Source organism: Dreissena polymorpha, chromosome 13 (genome assembly GCF_020536995.1).
Source record: "Dreissena polymorpha isolate Duluth1 chromosome 13, UMN_Dpol_1.0, whole genome shotgun sequence".
NCBI classification, from domain to species: Eukaryota; Metazoa; Mollusca; class Bivalvia; order Myida; family Dreissenidae; genus Dreissena; species Dreissena polymorpha.
This window is the reverse complement of record NC_068367.1, coordinates 69,882,624-69,903,182: the sequence shown is the minus strand read 5'-3', so window position 1 is coordinate 69,903,182 and position 20,559 is coordinate 69,882,624. Positions and strand designations below refer to the sequence as shown.

General features: G+C 37.0%; 1 protein-coding gene across 1 annotated transcript in view; it reads left to right on the top strand.

Moving 5' to 3' along the window:
• Positions 1–14,831: 14,831 nt before the first annotated feature.
• LOC127855332 (oxidoreductase NAD-binding domain-containing protein 1-like) overlaps positions 14,832–20,559 on the top strand; it is a 336,546-nt gene continuing 330,818 nt past the window's right edge. The window contains exon 1 of the mRNA XM_052390822.1: positions 14,832–14,853. The gene's annotated coding sequence lies outside the window, so the exon portion shown is untranslated. The remainder of the gene's footprint in view (positions 14,854–20,559) is intronic.

The window sequence follows — 20,559 nt, the reverse complement described above, 5'->3', positions numbered from 1 at the left end:
TATACTATGTTGTGGTTTATCGCTATTTTTGGAAATGTAATACCAAGAGATAAAAAGAATTAACGTTGTTTTGCCAACATTTGTTATTTACCGTTTGCCCGAAACGAAAGTGAAACAGTGTGACAATAAATCAATTAGAGCAACCGTTGCAATATGATCGGCAATTAGGTTTACTTCGCGTTTATTTGTCATGCGCGTGTCACGAGCATTGACGTCACGTCTAAAGTGCCTAATCGCTTGCCGTGCATGCGCCCCGTAATACCGGAGGTTCTGTTGGCTCAATTAACGCGGTTTAAAATGCTGGGGTTTTTTAGAATCAAAGATGTGTTAATTTTTTATATCAAATTTCATAATATCCATTTTGCCGATTAATGAACTTCTCCAAAAACACGCGCAATTGTTGTCGTGAAAATTAATGGCCTCTTGTGCCAGCGACATTGATATATGAATAAAACGTACACTTATTAAAACCGCAACAGTGTGTATGTGCTCAGGCTAAAAAATAGTAAAAACCGTCAAAGCCATACACTATCCTTTTTGAAAACATTAAATATAGTATTAATAGTCCGAGTTGTATGATATCAAGATACGCGCACGACTTACTGTTAAAACCGAATGCAACTTAAAAAGGTTCTAAGTCAATAATGAAAGACAATTTTTCCAAATTTTATTTGACCGATTTAAATAACACAATAGAGTAAATACATACAAATACACTATAAATACGGTTGAGTTCACGAGTAATTAACAGATGATATTAAGAAAAATTACAAAGACCCCCATAACGCTTCAAGACAAGACGCTTCATCGGGTAAATATTACTAAATAATGCTGTCGGATAGACAATCGGTGAATGATTAGGATTTTGAACAGAACAGAAAACTTTATTTCGACTTAAGCATATCAAAAGTTCATTGTCATAAACATACATAATTATGCAATAACAGCATGCGTTTCAATTAAATACATGAAACATCATTTCGAAGAAAGATGAATTTAAAAGGGAATGAAACACAACATGTTTTAGTGACAATTTTACATGGATGATGTTAAAACATAGTGACCGCATACTGTAAAAACGTAGTTTAATAATGGCAACTAGAATTACATTATTCTAAGCTTATTGTCTTTGTAAAAGATATATAATTTATACATCATATATAACACATTTTCTCGGATTTTCTCGCATTTAAAACAAAATATGGCTAGTTTTTAACACTATTTTGTTCCACCTATCGGTATTAAGTAGTTTAATAAACTTTAACATATTTGGGCGAGATCTATAATACTTTGAAATTAATTTATTTCTAACATCGGCATAGTAAGGACATTTAAGAACAAAGTGTTATTCATCCTCGATATCATATAGGTTGCATTAAACACATTTGCGTTGATCTCTAGCAATATTCTGGTGTTTAAACACCCGTGTCAATAAATTATTTGTGTGCCGACAAACGCAATTTAGCAATAATGTTCCTATGTTGTTGTTTTTTTCAACAATATCTAGATACTCCGATCTTTAGAATAGTGGTTTTAATTCCTTATATAAAATCATTGAACTAGACGATGTGACACTGTTATTCCAGTTAGTGATATACTGGTCTCGTAGTCTGTTTTGAAGTAACGGGATAAATTGATTAGAGATCACAGATTCGGGGAGTAGCAATACATCGTTAAAGCCGGTTTGGTTAAGAATGTCCCATTCTTTCGATGACCATTTTTTGTGTGTTATTTTTGCGTCCAATTTCCAATCTGTGATAGTAAAATGTCCTTTAGAGTACAATTACCCTGTTTTGAAGTATATAATTTCAAAAATTATTTAACGATCCTGACATATCTGTCTTAATACAAGGGGAATCGACCAACTTCGGCATCTAGCTATAATGAGTTTGTTGACATCTTTTACAAAATATACGATGAACTCGCTCAATGTTTTGCGCTTTGATAAATCCCCAAAGCTCACAGTTATAGTTTAATAAAATTGATGATACATATGCGTTAAATAAACTTAACATGATATGTATGGGTACGTTCATGTCTTATGTCAGAGTGAAAAAAGAATGCATCGCTTATTAAGCGTTGCCATACGGTGTATTTGTTGTGGGAAATAATGGCATGATTCAGCTCCGGCTCTGGAATACTTCATATTATATATTTTAGCGTTTTTTTAAAAGTCTGATGACATATCGATGAACATTTTTAACATATTTGTTCTATTTAACATAAGTTCAATTTAAGACATACTATTTTCGTCTTTATGAGCAACTTTATTCCAATTATTTACGTTAATCAGTGGGTCATAAGTCTACGATATGATATTTTGAATAAGAAAAGTTTCTGAAATGTTGAAATGATAATTTCATCATAAAATGTACAATTGTAAACTCACAAAATAAAACTGCCAGCTAATGCGCGCCGCCCTCCTGTCTGTGAAACCCGTCGTATTTCAGTGGCAACTTTCCAAAACCATCATTGTGACAAAATGCCAAGTGTCAGGGTCATCACGAGACGTGTTATAACGTGTATTAGTTACGTAACGCTTGTAAGTTACGTTCTCAGTGCATACGGGCAGATGGTATTTTGAAATGACATATACGGTAACCCCGAACTGCATTTTGAAATGACACATGTACGATAACCCCGAACTGCATTTTGAAATTACACATATACGATAACCCCGAGCGGCGTACGCTCGGATAACAATCTTTAACATGAAAATAACATTCCATCGCGTCAATTAAGCTTGTTTCGTTAACCCGACATTGAGTGAAACAAAAACATGATACAATTTTGTGTCGGAAATTGATAAAAATCGAATCGAAATTATTGTCAATTGTGAATTTACAGTGTTTTTGTTCTTTGCAGTACTTGCACTTAGAAAATTATGGCCCACAAACGTATTACAGTTTTTAAAAGGTTCACAAACTACAAGGTTTCTTAACTCAAACAATACATTGTGTTTTTGTGTGTTATCAAAACGTGTGTGTTTCGATGTTAACGATGTCCTTCCGCGCCTGAGGTTGGACTGTGTGGCGACCCAAATGTGTTCCACAGCATTATCACCTAATTAACTTTACCAGACTCGGTTTGAATTATAACGGCAATTTCCAGCCATTTGTTTTTTACTGATAGTTATTCAACTTATATGTGGTCTTGTGCAGTTGGGGTTTCCATAATACTCGGGGAAAATCCAACTGGTATGGCGACCACTTACCAAGCTCACTTGCACCGGAATCGAACTCAGGTGAACTGGGTGAAAGTGCGTATACACAGCATGTTAAACGGACAACCCTTGTAATCCAAGATGCTTCTCGCGTTCTTTATATGAGTTTGGTAGTATACCAAATGCGACAAGTGTAGAACAAGCCATAAAAGCATGCACATTCGCGCAGTTTAGTTAGGATATACCCTGTCCGTTATAAAGTCACGCAAGGTTTCGTGATCTCATTAGAGGAAAGAGGAGCTTCTAACCTGAATGCGCGAATGTGCAACTTGGTCTGGAGCTCCGCTGACCGTATTTGGCATAAGACCCATCTTTGCATAAAACATGTCAAACTTAATACACGGCAAACAATCGATCCCGTGCATGTGATACAAAGTCAATTGATGATCCCGTGCGTTGTGATACAAGGTCAGTCAATTGATGATCCCGTGCGTTGTGATACAAGGTCAGTCAAATGATGATCCCGGTCGTTGTGATACAAGGTCAGTCAGTTGATGATCCCGTGCGTTGTGATACAAGGTCAGTCACTTGATGATCCCGTGCGTTGTGATACAAGGTCAGTCAATTGATGATCCCGGTCGTTGTGACACAGGGTCAGCCAATTGATGATCCCGTGCGTTGGGATACAGGGTCAGTCAAGTGATGATCCCGTGCTTTGTGATACAAGGTCAGTCAATTGACAATCCCTTGCGTTGTGATACAAGTTCAGTCAATTGATGATCCCGTGCGTTGTGATACAAGGTCAGTCAATTGATGATCCCGGTCGTTGTGATACAAGGTCAGTCAATTGATGATTATGTGCTTTGTGATACAAGGTCAGTCAATTGACGATCCCGTGCGTTGTGATACAAGGTCAGTTAATTGATGATCCCGTGCGTTGTGATACAAGGTCAGTCAATTGATGATCCCGGTCGTTGTGATACAAGGCCAGTCAATTGATCATCTCGTGCGTTGTGATACAAGGTCAGTCAATTGACGATCCCTTGCGTTATGATACAAGGTCAGTCAATTGATGATCCCGTGCGTTGTGATAAAGGTCAGTCAATTGATGATCATGTGCTTTGTGTTACAAGGTCAGTCAATTGATGACCCCAGTCGTTGTGATACAAGGCAAGTCAATTGATCATCCCGTGCGTTGTGATACAAGGTCAGTCAATTGACGATCCCTTGCGTTGTGATACAAGGTCAGTAAATTGATGATCCCGTGCGTTGTGATACAAGGTCAGTCAATTGATGATCCCGTGCGTTGTGATTCAAGGTCAGTCAATTGATGATCCCGGTCGATGTAATACAAGGTCAGTCAATTGATGATCCCGGGCGTTGTGATACAAGGTCAGTCAATTGATGATCTCGTGTTTTGTGATACAAGGTCAGTCAATTGATGATCCCGTGCGTTGTGATACAAGGTCAGTCAATTGATGATCCAAACGTTGTGATACAAGGTCAGTCAGTTGATGATCCCGTGCCTTGTGATATAAGGTCAGTCAATTTATGATCCCGGTCGTTTTGATACAGGTCAGTCAATTGGTGATCCCATGCGTTGTGATACAGGTCAGTCAATTGATGATCATGTGCTTTGTGATACAAGCAAGGTCAGTCAATTGATGATCCCGGTCGTTGTGATACAAGGTCAGTCAATTGATGATCCCATGCGTTGTGATACATGGTCAGTCAATGGATGATCCCGTGCGTTGTGATACAAGGTCAGTCAATTGATGATCCCGTGCGTTGTGATACAAGGTCAGTCAATTGATGATCCCGTGCGTTGTGATACAAGGTCAGTCAATAGATGATCCCGTGCGTTGTGATACAAGGTCAGTCAATAGATGATCCCGTGCGTTGCGATACAAGGTCAGTCAATTGATGATCCCATGCGTTTTGATACATGGTCAGTCAATGGATGATCCCGTGCGTTGTGATACAAGGTCTGTCAATTGATGATCCCATGCGTTGTGATACAAGGTCAGTCAATGGATGATCCCGTGCGTTGTGATACAAGGTCAGTCAATAGATGATCCCGTGCGTTGCGATACAAGGTCAGTCGATTGGTGATCTCGAGCGTTGCGATACAAGGTCAGTCGATTGGTGATCTCGTGCGTTGTGATACAAGGTCAGTCAATTTACAGCGGGCGAGAGATCTAAAAAATGCTTAGGAACCTCTTACGCGACACAATCAATCATTCGAAATACACTCATTTGAGTCGTGTTCTGAGAAAACTGAGCATAATGCGTGTGCGTGAAGTGTCGTCCCAGATTAGCCTGTGCTTTGCGCACACGCTAATCAGGGACGACACTTTCCGCTTTTATGACATTTTGCGTTAAAATGAAGTCTCTTCTTAGCAAAAATCCAATTTTGGCGGAAAGTGTCGTCCCTGATTAGCAATGTGCGGACTGCACAGGCTAATCTGGGACGACACTTTACGCACATGCATTATGCCCAGTTTTCTCAGAATACGACTCAGTTTAATAAAACGTGTGCATGTATACTTTGTTATTGACAACCGTTTTTCCAGTGTGTGTTTTATACTGCTTCGTTAATACCGTTTTAATACCGAATGCGTACAAATAATAAATAAGAAATTAACGTAAGATTTTATTTATTTAACCATAAATCGTGTAATGTATATAGCCATTATAACATAGCGAATCTTATGAAGATTTATGAATTACAAACTAGAACACAAGTTCAGAAAAAACATTACTTTTACATCGACGAGATCATAGTTTTATACAATGGCATGTAATGGTTTTGCTGTAAAAAATTAAAACAGGTAAAATCTATACCACACTGGCCATAAATTTCGGCATATGAATGAAACATGTAACGGTATACTACTAGTATTTTTACTATTTGCAAAACAATTAACTTATATTTAAAACCATGGATGTATGGTGACATGACACCTAGTTGGTACGATTGAAATTCTTGCGATGACATGAAGCCAATTTGAGCGTTCATCAGACACACGTGCGAGCGCATTCTATTTCGTTTCAATGTTGTATACACGATATTGTTATGTTGGTTGTAAGAAATGACCATTTGCACGCGGTCGTCAGTGCATATTCACTATTAGATTTGAATTATACAATTCAAATAATTTAATATTCGGAACTCAAGTACCGTGCACAATAAGAATGTTTTTGTATAGTGTGCAGGACATAAATCAGCATCAATGCGGCGTGATGCACGTGCTTTCTTCGCTACCATGCCATGGTTATTCTCTGGACATCACGTGGCCGACTTAGCGCAAAATGCATAGACGCGTGCTTCAAGAAGTCTAAACAAACATATAACAACCATCAACATATCAATCGTTCATTCAATTAACTGGTGGAAACACATTTTTGATATCTAGCGGAATGGCCACTTAACAAAATATGGCGTATAATACCAAAGACGGTCGTTATTGAATGGAATCTAATAATAAGTCATGTTTGACAATAAATATGAATTCGGCGTGAAAATTAGCACACGCGTCGATGCGCATGTCGGCTATTGTTGTTCCGGTCAGTTTCGCACCTGAGCATATGCTTTCACCGTGAACCGGACACATATATCGTTCATTTTCACCTACATTACTGAATTCCATCTATTTAAATTCTGAATTAAGCTCACTGACAATTGCGTGATCAGGCATCGTCTGCGTCCGTCGTCCGCCTGTCTTTTCATTCGGACACGGCATGGTAAGGCATAAAAGATAATCGTTGATTTTTGTGCTAAAGAAAAATTACACACGCCTTCAAATTTACAAATGTACTCATAACTTTGTATTTAGCTCTAACTTTATTAAAATCACGTTAAATTAGTTACTTTGTAAGTTACTAGCAAAGAAACTAAATAACACAGTTTGAATGGATGGATGGATGGGTTGATGGATGGATGGATGGATGAAGAGATTTAAGTACGAAGAGATATGTGATACTGATGGACGGACGGATTGACGAATACATTAAAACGAAGAGATGTTTGGATGTTTCGTAGTAAAATAGCAGGCAATAATTCGCCACGTTTTTTAATATCAGATACTTTGAGTCTGGCCTGGGTGGTGAAGCTCTTTATCTTCATATTTTTCTCATGGTCTTAAAACATTCACCAGCCACTTTAATGTAATAATATGTAATTAACATAACTTATTAAGTATCAAGTATTTCGGTGTAATTAACTTTTAAACCTGTAGAACACAATATTTTATTAGCGGATTTCTCGGGCGTATTTTCTGACATGTAAGCCAAATGCACTACGCAGATGGTGTACAATTCAAGAAAATTAAATTATTATCCTTGTGACATCAATTTCATGGCAATGTTATAATACTTAAAAGGCACTGATCTCTGTATTTTGTGAGTAAGCTGCCGAAGTCGTGAATAAGATCAACAGTGATGTATGCAAATGCGTTCTCCAAATGACAAACGTTAACCCATTTATGCCTAACGTCTAGAAAAAATACCTTGGCAAACAGCGTAGACCCAGATGTGACGCCGCATGATGCGGCGTCTCATCATGGTTTGCGCTGTTTGCTTAAATGAATTTCTGTAAGAAATATTCTAAATATAGAAATAAATATACTAGACATCTCTAATTTTGGAAATAAATTGATCCGATTTAGAAGGATGGGAGAGTCCACTACGCATAAATGGGTTAACAAAGATGTAAGTTTCGGACGGACTTGCTGAAGTCGAATAATATTACTTTACCTGAATCCTCACACACTACTTTGAAGTACGGGCAACTTCAAAGCGGACAATACGGAGCACTGTTGACAATAGATGACTTTTTGATAGTTTAGATAATTCACTTACTAAAGAGACGTGATATTAATATTCAGCAGAAAACGCTACACAGCGCGTGTCGAGAGCGGATTGCTTTTTTAAACTAGGCATCAAATTTCGATGACTGAAATTAAATGAAAAGTCCTTTAGGATAAAAAAAGAAGCGTTCTTTTTGGCATTATCCTAGCGAATAAATAAGATAACTAACATGCAACAATCGCGTCAGCCGTGTGCCCTTTCAATATACCCACATGATTGATGTAGCAACTACGAGCTTATCGTATGTATTAAGTAATTTGCAATGTGTTACTAAAGTTTGCGGAACACAATGGACAAAACGCTGTACAAAAAATGAGGTAAATAATACCATGGTAATTAGCAATGTCATTTTGCGATTTTATTTTAAAATATGCGCACATCTTCTATCTTACGATCATCAATTTGTTAATGGGCGATTCTCGAATCTCAAATTTCCGGTTCAGTTTAAGATTTATTTTGATGCGCGAACTTGACAACAAAAAGTGTTAACGATAAAAATCAATCTACTATATATACCCGGTAGTATCTGAAGTCATCTCATTATTTTCAATAGTGTTGCTGTCACATACGCATTTGTACATTGCAGTGTCTCTTTTATTTAAAGAAATTGCAAGCTTATACGACGATTAGATTATTAAGAAATGCAAGTGAGATTTGTATACATTTGTTAAAGATCGTATCTCATATCAGGGGACAATATGATTTGATATAATACCTAGCCGCGATGTCTAATTACTAGATGCAAATTCACGACGGGTCCGTTGAACAAAATATTGCAGACGACAGCATGATGCGCTGTTATCATCTCGAACGGAAATTTGAAAATACACAGCTTATAATCCTAGACGATCTTTTCATTAAATCATTTTAACACTTGTGCATTTTACATCTTGCTATGACAGTACAATAGAACACGTTTGAAATGGCCGTCAAATGATTATGGCTTTACAAATTATGCTTACAAAGATTGCGTTAATTTCATCGCTTCTACTTTAAAATTTGTGCAGCGCTACTATTACAGGACTGTTGAAATGTTCGGTTGCTTATAAGGACAGATTTATGATCGAGTCCCACTGTCCGAAATGAAGTATAATTTGTATTGCTATAGTATTTATTTAGTGTATCGTACTTGATTATTTTCTATTTAGATGCGTATTGTCGTTGCTAAACCATTAATTTTATATACGTGTGACGAAGTCCTTAAGTAGAGCGTTCGCGAATACACGAGTTCAATAGTGTCCGTATATAGTAACTCAGGTGTTGATACAAGCTCTTTTTACCTAGGGTTAGTCCCCACTCCGGGCGCATGTGAGTTTGGTTGTGGATCATCATACCAAAAAGGCGTGGATACGTTTGACAACTCCCGCCCCAACCCAACCACATCACAATCTGAAAAAGTGAAAACTAAAAAGCTATACATGTAAATCGAGAGTCTTGTAAGTGTAATAGATAGTGCTATCGGACTCACTTCAGGTCCTCACATAACGCATCCTCGCTCTGGGGCGGAGAACTCCTTAACCTCGAATCAGACACATATAGACCAGAAATTGTCAGTTGCTGACAACGACTTATTCATAAAGAAGAGTGGGATCTTATTTATAAGCATCTACGTATGACAATCGTAGCTAGTCCAATTTATTTCCTGTTGCTTTCAGAAATAACCTTTGTGATATGGGTGCTTAAAAAGAGACGTAGTCGACAGCCGTAGTGCAAAATATAACTTACACTATATCAGGAACACTTCTAAAGAGTGGCACTTGAAAATATTCCGATAATATTTGTTTTGAAATCTTAAAAAAGTAAAAACTGCTTGTTTTATATAATATAATAAATGCAAATAATTTTTTTGCATTTTGATATTTATTATGATTGAACGTGTTATTTAAAACAATCTCAATTTATATAGAAGGACACGCAACGTGCTTACAGAAACCTTAGATATAAAAAGAAAAACAAACAATAGAACAGGAAAAATGTTTTCAGAAAAAATAATTCCTCATAATAACTGAAAAACGTGTCAATTTAAAATGGAAGAACCTCCCTTATCCCGAGTCGTTAAACTCGCCTGGTGGTCATTTCTCTTTGGGTTCTATCACCTTATTGTACTGTTGTCGACAAATATTATATTAATGTATTTGTAATAACCACAATCTCCGTAAAAAGTTATTACCTTCATTCGCCTTAGGACATCTGCATCGGCTAAAAGAAACCCCTATATCTAATCCCCAGACTTAAAAAACCAACCAATGAATGTCTTAAAAACATATCGTCTGCGTCGCAACCGTAGAAAGCTTTAATTCAATTCACACTTAAAGACTTTAACCACTACTAGCGATGCTTCATTTAAGCCTTTCTGCTCTCTCTAATGCGACAGAAACATTTTCACCATGCGAATGAGATTAGAAAATTTGTTAGTCATAAAAATTCGTTTCGTCTTTTGAGGTATGGGTTAATTATGTATTCAAATCGGTGCCGTGGGGTCGTTAAAGTGCAATTTGTGCTTTCTCTCTGTCCCGCAAAGGTGGGAAAGCTTATTATTTGAAACACGCGACTTAAGTAGAAAACTTTTGTAAACGCACGTGGGCATGGTTTATTGAAGACGCGCGAGGCGCGTGGATGGATATAAAAATAACGCACATTAATTGTTGCCATGAGAGACTAAATATTGTATGAGAAACTTCGATTGTGGGACATCATTTTTTTTCAGAATTCGTTAAACCGTGAATTCAGTGACGCGAACATGTTTTCAAAATGCGTAATAACAGTCCGAGACAGTCGCGTGTCTTTAAGTGTGGGACGTTGTCACACTTTATTTCGTAAAATAGGTCATTATTACTGAGAGATAAAACATACAATTGTAAGGACAAAACATGTATTAGAATTTATTTTCTGTTTTAAATATACCAAACTATTATCAACTACATGTATATACTATATATTTTGTCTGAACGATTTCAATATGGTTAAAGTGATGTGGATGCAAGGTTGTAATGGGTTAAGGACTTATGTTTATGTGAAATGGATAAGTAATGCTAGCCTTGTGTTTTACGTTTTAATGGCGTCCTTTCTCCATGCATAACAATATATAATAAAAAACAGTCCTAACAAGCAATCGCATATTCTCGGCCCTTTCCGTCAAACATTGGATAAGTACCTCGAAGGAGATAGTATGAATACACATTTCGGAAGCGGTATTGCGGTCTACCTACGCGGGCCTACGCGAATCAAAATTACATAGTAAAAACAAACATGGCCGGTTTTGCGAGTTGTTTTCATTTTGCAAAGATGAAAATGGGGATTTTCTATGCTCTGAAGCCAGAGCAAGTAAAAACTCTACGGGAATTATGGACGCCGTCGTTGTTATTGTTTTTGTTGTTGTAACATTCTTAGAATGGTATCACGTGGGCGGACTACTTTCAACCCGTATTTCTCCCGAGTCCGATTATGATAATCTGCGAGGGGTACCGAATGTACTAACAAGATGACGTGCATGTATTTAACGTTATGGGGCGGCGTCAGACGATGGCGTGCCAGATTCCCAACATTATTCGGGACGCGAAATGTTAATAAGCACTTACAACAATATGATTATTTAAATAAAACAATTAAATATACTTATATTTTTGAAACCTTAAAAGTCCATACTATTGCAAAGAGTTAAACTTCTGATTGCACACAATTACAAGTCAGTTGTCGTCACATTGTACTTTTAGCGGGTATAGTTTGACGACAGGTCTGGCGTTGATTGCATCTGATGTACGAAGGCGTGCGGCCCTCGGCAACTCATCATTTCCGGAAAGAAGCTCGTTTACCACAGCCAGGTTCCACTGAAGTCGCGATGTGAAGTCGTCCTGCACGATAACAACGTCGCCCAAGCGTATCGTCTGATGGTTGTTGCCGCCTTTCGTCTGGAATTCCCTCAGTGACGTCAGATATTCGTGAGTCCATCGGTGACGGTTCTGCTCGATAAGACGCGCGCGAGCCTGTGCCGTATGTAATCGGTCTGTCATTCATGATTGCTTCAACTTCTGTTACCACTATCTGAAGTGTCTGGAAGTCAACGGAAGCCCTTCCAAGCACTTTCTTGATGGTAGTTTCATACCTCCGACAAGCCGCCACCACCAGCCGCCGTACCACGGGGCTCTTTTGTGGAATTAACTGCCGATTCGATTCTTTCTCTGTCAATGCTGCTCGAATGGTGGTTGAGCTATATAGGCGTTCAATATGTGTAGTTGCTGCGTGGAACGTTGTTGCGTTGTCGGAAATCATAAGGCGCGGTAACGACCGTCTGCTCACAAAACGTCTGAATGCAAGCAGGAAGGAGTTTTCTGTCAGATCAGGGACGATCTCGAGGTCAACAGCGCGTGTATTAGCGCATGTAAAAAGACAAATGTACACTTTCTGCTGCTGTCGTCGATCCATATTCACGAGTAAAGCGCCGCTGTAATTAAAACCAGTAACTGCAAAGGGTCGTACATCTGTGACCCTTGACGTCGGAAGTGGCGTGGGGACCTGCGCAGTGAATGATTTCCCGGTTATTTTTCTACAGTTCACACAATGATGTATGATGTGTACAACTCTCTGTCGAATAGATGGAATCCAAAACCTTTTGCGTAGAAGATTGGTCGTTTTTTTTGTATAAAAGCATGGAGCTGTCTGACGTGCGCGTCGTTTATGATGAGCATTGATAAATGGGCTTTCGGTGGCAGCAGCAACGGAAACTTCGTTGCCTCTGGTAAGTGGGCATTGTGGATTCTTCCCGCACTACGAATGCAGCCATCGTCATCAAGGTGGTAGAGCCGCAGTTGTCGTATGATTGATTGTCCATGCTTCTTCATTCGCAGGTCCTTAATGACGTCAACGTAGCTCTGCTGTTGTTGGTAACGTTTCCAAAAGCTTTCAGCTAATCTGCATTCTTCTGTTGTAAATGGCCACAGAACGCGCGTATCACGTGATGTAGGTCTACTGTTGTTGACGAATCGTCACTCGAATGAACTTTTGGCAACTGCTGTAATTGTGCATATTTATAAGCCTGTGTTGGCCGCAAGTCTCTTTGTGTTCAGAAATCGAAGAACTGTTAGCTGCTTGGTCGATCACGGTAGCGAAGGTGGAAGTGACGTTAGGTTCCCGGAGTGTCCCTGTGGAACCGCTGCATAACACACTAGGTCCGTGTATCCATAACGTGCTGCTTTGTAGTTGAGCCGCTGAGATCCTCGTGTTTGCAGATCTGCCGGGTTGTCATCTTCAGGGCAATATCGCCATTCACACGCTGGAACAAGCGTCTTGATTTCCTTAACTCTGTTGGAATTGAAACACTTAAGTGGTTTCCCTGTATTCAGCCAATGCAAAACTTTTTGACTGTCGGACCAACACACGATCTTCTTTACTAGAATAGTTTCTGTGACGTGTTGGACCTTGCGAGCTGCGACGAGAGCTGCCATAAGTTCCAGTCATGGGGTGTTATTTCCTTCAACGGTGCGACTCTGTTCTTCGCACGTACAATGAAGGATTCACTCCCGGGAGTGACATAGGCAACGGCTCCATACGCGCGGATACTTGCATCTGCGAATACGTGTAATGTGTTGTTGTCATCGGTTGTCTGGCTCGTAAAGTATCTTCGCTGGAATGAAGAATTCAAGACGAGAATGAGGCCACTTGCTTTTGTCGACCACTGGTCAACAATGTCCAACGGCAGTGATGTGTCACCATTATAGATTTAGTACTAGTATTTTTGTATTGACCGTAACGGGACTGAGCATCCCAAACGGGTCGTAAATTCTTGACGTCTGTTAAAGAATGGTTCGTTTTGTAGCCGTGGTGGATGGTTCTGTCTTACGGGTCACGCACTTCACCACGTCTTTATCTGGGTCCCATATCAATCCAAGAATCTTTTCTTGTCTGTCTCCATCATGAACATTTTCGCTCCTGTCAACATCAATTAAACTTTTACAGTAAGACGCCCATGATCGGAGGTTGAATCCCGCTTCAGTCATTAAGACCCGTGCATGTCGGAAGTAGCTGAGGGTATCATCTTCGCTGCGAAAACTTGATATGACGTTGTCCACGTACAGATCTATGACAATCACGGCCAGAGAAACTGCTACTGGGTTGTTTTTTCTATTCATCTTGACGAGTTTCAAAAGCGTGGCATTTAAAATGAATGTTGAACAAGTCGCGCCAAATAAAACAGAGCGGGAACGATCCGTCGCTAGCTCACTGTCGGGGTACGTTGGGTCTGACAACCACACGAATCGGGTCACAACTCTTTCATCTTCACGAACTTATGTCTTCTTCTCAAAGGTACACCAGAGGCATTTATAAAACACACGTGGCATTATTCTAAAGAGACTGTCGTGGTACCGCTATTATTTGTAACAGACTCTGCGACCAGGATTCGCGACGCACTTAAAACATGGAAGCTTAGACGGTTTCTACCATACCGGACATTCGAGAATATGTCTGACATGGCCGCATCACAATTGAAATAAGACATGTGTCCATAGCGAACATATGGACGGCCCAACATATGCCACATAAATTTTACATTCGCCTCAAAACTCAATTTATGTCAAAAACTACATGTTATGTTGGCAAATTTAACATTTGACATATACGTTTGATCTTTAACATATCGGCAACTCCTAATGTTTGTTAATCTACTATAGTGCAGTGTAACCTATGACACTCTCTTTGATAAAGGCCCATTTTTAAAACTAGTTCCGGTGTAATCGCGGTTTGTGCGCTAACTGTTGTCAGCATGTTACCAGCGAGAAAGTCGTTGAAAGACCAACTATAATGTTTTCAAATATAAGTACAACAGTGTATGTATTAACGAATTAGTAACGACTCGTCCTCTATATAGGCTAGTCAATCTACAACTATACCTCGAACTAATTGACCTTTTCGACATTATTTTAAGGGAGACAACTCTGAGTGGATTTAGTGAGGTCGGGGGGATACTCGATCAGTTACTGCAGTGCGTCTGCATACAGTTCTGTGTTGATGCAATTATAATTTCCCAATAATTTGCAGATATAACTTACATGGTATGATTTTTTATGTAATTTGTTATTAGCTTAGTATCTTTGATTTAATTGTCGTTCATGTTTATGCTTTATTTATTTCGATTTTAAGTAAGTAAATACGAAACATGCCAAAAGCGGGTGGGGTATGGAAAAATTCTCATTCTGCATCAACCTCAAGTCTTCTACACCTGGAATTTTATTAACTCTTGCAATTAATATTATACATCACCACAGTTACATAACTATGTTCTTTGAAACAAATAAAATAAAGATACTTTAGATGTGTGTCTACTTCATACACTTACATTAAAAAATATCCTACACATTCAGAAATATAATAAAATGGATGTTGGTTTAAGTTGCTACACATCCAATTTTGTCATGTTATCATTTAACATAACATGTGATGTGTTGACATGACAATTAACACTGCTTAGAAACATTTACATCGAATTAAAATAAGTGTCCCTGGTCAAATGTCCATTGGCTAAATATCCATATGGGTGAACCTTTCACCTGCATCACAGTCATCCTTAACTGGTTGTGTGTTGGGCTATCCCAATTAACTACCCGTAATGACAGATTTGTTCAAACAAGACAAGTATCAATATTTGAATAATTATTATTGCTTTCACAGTCTTGACGCTTACCCCTAGCCAGACAGCCCGGGGCTAGTGATATGTATTAAATTTGGGCTATTAAAATTTCCAGATTCATATAGTCGGGCTAGTTGGTATATTAATCTGTTCTATTAAATTTAATGCAAACAGATACGGGCAGCCGCTAGGTGTTCAAAAATGCTAAAGTAAAGACTGCTTGTATATACTGTATAATGTCTGAGAAATTCCAACAAGCAATAACTGTGACACTCCAAAAACTTGCTCATTAAAGTGTGTGTATGTGCTGATTGTGCAGGAGCTTGTGTGTGTGTTTGGTATAAGCTCATCTCAAAAACTGATTTGCTATTTAGTTTTTAACCTTATAGAAGTAAAACCTGACTGTAAAATGTTTACTATTATTGTTAAGATTTTGTTGTTGGGATGAAATATTATAAATTGTAATCCATATGATTAACACAGAAAACTTAAACCGAATGCTAAATCCTGTTGATGTAGCAGAGCCAAAAGATCTTGAAGTATAGATGGTTAATGGATGATGTCCCTTATGATAGCACTAGTAGGTACTAGTTGGTTTGTCTTTTTGGATACATCTAATGGTATTTTTTTCCATTAATAAACTGGGTTAACTTAATAATCCTGCTCAGTGGTTGAATCTTCAGGAAATGTTAACATAAGCACATACATTGTATTTGATACATGTATGCCGGTGACCCTCAACTGCAATTTTGGTTGCAGACAGGGTAGCCTAAGGTGTAATTATTTCTAAGAGATGAACCCGAGTTGAGGCTTAAACTTACCAACCCATGAGTGAGTCAGAGATAAGCACTCTACAGGTTTAGCTGGCCGGGGTAAGCTTGGAATTGGGGGCTTACTTTTGCTTAATAATGATCTTAAATAATATTATAGTTGTCAACAATTTGATTTTTATGTATTTTAAAAGCACAACAAGTAAGGCTGCTGTAAGAAGTATCGTTTTTAATTATAATTCTATTTCCACAGATATAAATGTAATAAGAAATTGTCCTACATTATGTGATTGTACTAGTTCTAAATATATATATGGTCCAGTTGGACATGTTATTACCGGGGACCTTAATTTCATTAAAAATAAAAACCTTAGCAATTTGCTACGCAGAGGCCCTAAGTACAGACTGCCTATTCCTGTTGATTTTGATGACTGCATTAAGAATATCGTAACATCCTTACATGATTATTGCACTAAATGGTGCAGGAAGGAAAATGCTGAAATTACTGCACTCAATGATTGGAAAACAAAAATATTTAGTATGGCCATGAATAAAATATGTTTTTATGATACACATCCTTTGGCCCCACCACATTCACCTAAATTTAATAAACAAAATCTCTGTAAATTGCTTGAAGACTTAAAATCTAAATTCGTCTTAGTTCCTGCTGATAAGGCTGCTAATAATGTTATCATAATATGACGAGTGTTTTATGTTCAAACTATTTCACAAGAACTTTCACAAACTACATCATATTGTGAGTACAATAAGCAACCTAATGACATTATTACCGACCATATTGCCCAATGCATAAAGTTAAATGTAATAGTCAATATTACTGACAAGAAATTGCCATCACTTTACTGAATACCTAAATTACATAAGACGCCATATAAAAGTCGTTTTATCGCTAATTCAGTGTCTTGTACCACCAAACAATAATCAGTGTATCTTACATCTGCATTGAGTGCTATTAGATATCATTTAGCTAAATTTTGTAATAAAGTTTATGAAAATAGTAATATTAACCTATTTTGGTCAATAAAAAACACCTAAGAAGTTATTGATAAAATTGAAAATAAAAAATATAAGGTGTGACAGGTAAGTACTTATGATTTTTCGACACTATATACAACGCTTCCTCACGCTTTAATAAAATCCAAACTTGTTTCTTTGATTGAAAAATCTCTGCTAGAGAGAAATGTTTGTATCTAGCTTTAAAAAATAAAACAGCTTTTTTTACTAATCAGATATTAGATAATTACATCATTTGGACTGGTCTTGACTTTTGTGCAGCACTTACTTTTCTTTTGGATAACTTGTTTGTTGAATTTAATGGTAAAATATTTAAACAAATTATTGGCGTTCCTATGGGTACTAATTGTGCGCCACTTATAGCTGACCTTTTTTATATTGTTATGAAAGCGAATTTATGTTAGAATTATCTAAAACTAAGCAAGTAGATTTGATTAATTGTTTTAACCTTACCAGTAGGTACATTGATGACATACTTAATTTAGATAATCCATTATTTGAACAATATATTCACAAAATCTACCCAAAAGAACTAGTCTTAAATAGATCGTGTATATCCAATGCAGACGCTGCGTATTTAGACTTACATTTAACTATTAATAATAATTTGATCAAAACTAGTTTATACGACAAACGGGACGATTTTAACTTTGAAATTGTGAATTTTCCGTTTCTAGATGGCAACATCCCTAAAGGACCTTCCTATGGTATTTACATTTCGCAGTTGGTACGCTATGCCAGAGCATGTTCGTGCATTAAAGATTTTAATGATCGTAATCTAATATTAACTAAAACATTGCTATAACAAGGCTTTTTGTATCATAACCTAAGAAATAAATTTGCTAGATTTTACTCTAAGTATGGTGATTTAATTTCAAAATATAATGTTTCTTTAAAATGGCATTTAAATAATGGAATCTCCCATCCATCATTTTACGGAGATGTTTTGAAGCGTGTCCGCAAATTAAAATATGTTAAACCAAATGTTCATATTAAACTTTTCAATTTAATTAACCTGTTTTTATAAAAAGGATACGATGCTTATGTACTTAAAAACACGTGTTTGATGGTTTTCGATTCACTATATCTTTCTTCCTTTAAAATTTGGAATAATTAGTGATATTATAGGCATTTTTCACTGTTGAATAAAATTGTGTCATTGTGTCGTATGAACAAATCTGCATGAATACTACATTATAGGCATTTTTCACTGTTGAATAAAATTGTGTCATTGTGTCGTATGAACAAATCTGCATGTTAACTACATTTGGACTCAAATCGTACATCAAATCATTTCTGTCTTCAGTTGTCAAAACACCTATATACGGTTTGATTCCAATAATGTCGCTTTAATGGAATTACCATTTTTATTCATTTGCTTCTTAATATGAAATCACCTAAACTTAGGTCATTGGGTTTATAACGTTCCATTTTATTTATATTTTCTCTCTGATAGGCGTTTCTTGTTGGATTTAATTATTTTTAATTTGTTTAGCAGTCACATAAACAACCAAGCTATGTAATATGGAATTTTTTCACCCATTATTGCTGCTTCTTCCTGTATTTGCGCGATGATTATCTGAGATATTAACTCTATGATTCTATATTCTCAAATCTTTTCTATAAAGAAGGAATGTAGTTGACAATTGTTAATAGTTTTATTTGATCGTTCGTCAAAAAGTTGTAATTCTGTTACTCTTGTATCTTCAATGCAACTGAGTAATTAAATAGTAATTAAATTGAATGCGTTTTAATTCCCTTTTATTATTGTTTAATTTGAGTTACAATGCTATGACGTTAAATTTTATTTACACTTAAATGTATTATGAATATTGCTGGGCCAAGTGTGAGGTTGAGCGCTCTATAACCAGGTTTAAACCCCCAATGCTTTGCATTGACCGTTCCAAGGCGGTGACCCCAGCTTTATTCATATTTTGCGTTTATCTTGGTTTGTAATGTGCTGTTTTGTACTGTTTGGGCAATCGGTAACTTGCCTTAAATAAAGGACCAACTAATTTTTTTAAATGAAAATTCAATACTGTTCCAGCAGCTGGAGTTTCACTTCTTCATATTGCAACATAACTAATAAACATATATAGATTATTATACAATTTACAAATCAAACATATTTAACAATAAAGTAGTCTTATGTGCACTGAAATGTGCAAATACCAATTGGTTTTTATTTCTGAAAATTTAGAAAAATGAGCTTATATAAAAAAATGTTTATTTTTTAATATGTGGGTGGGTTCAAATTAACTTGCACTCAAAATTTATAATAGTCTAGGGTTGTTTTAATTTCTGACAGGTTTCTGCACACAGTACAGTAATTAAGGTATCTTGTTATTTTTGTCAGTAGTTTATTACGGCGCCGTTAATTACAATGGTACTGAACTATTATCGAGCAGATGGTCGTTGAACGTTATAATAAAAATAATGATTGTTTTTATTAGAACTAAATCGGCAATTTATCGGTTTTATTCTATTTATTAAGTCAATATAGCGGATAGGTAAGGTGTGTCATGTAGAGCGACTACTGGCAGAACCCCCCCCCCCCCCCCCCGAACCCTAAATCTCGCGTTATCTCGTCAGTCTCGTTACGCGTGGTTTAACAATGTCGAAATCGTGAATTGCAAAATAATTAATATTGGCCTCTAACGGTAGCTTACCTATGTATTATGAAATATGAAAAAGTTGCAACTTGAGAACGTTGGGCTAAATGAGATATTAGCGACTATATTTGGTGAATATCGGGTAAAAAATACCCAACAATTGATGGCACTTATTTTACACCGTAGAGAAAACTCTTCAACCTCCGTTATAGTTTGCATGCGCAAAAATGTATGGTGGACGAACCAGATATCGAACACCTAAGAAATTACCTTAAATTATGTTAAAATTGAAACACTTAAAATGACAAAAACATTTTGTTTTAACAAATGACTAACAGTTTAATCATTTAATTACTTATCTGTAAAGTTTTCCAGCAAATATCCTTCAAGAATTCATAACAATGACTCCCTGGTTATTGTCATCTCTAGCAGACAAAACAAAATGGCGGCCGATGTAAACATGACCTATTACCCGACACTTCATAAATA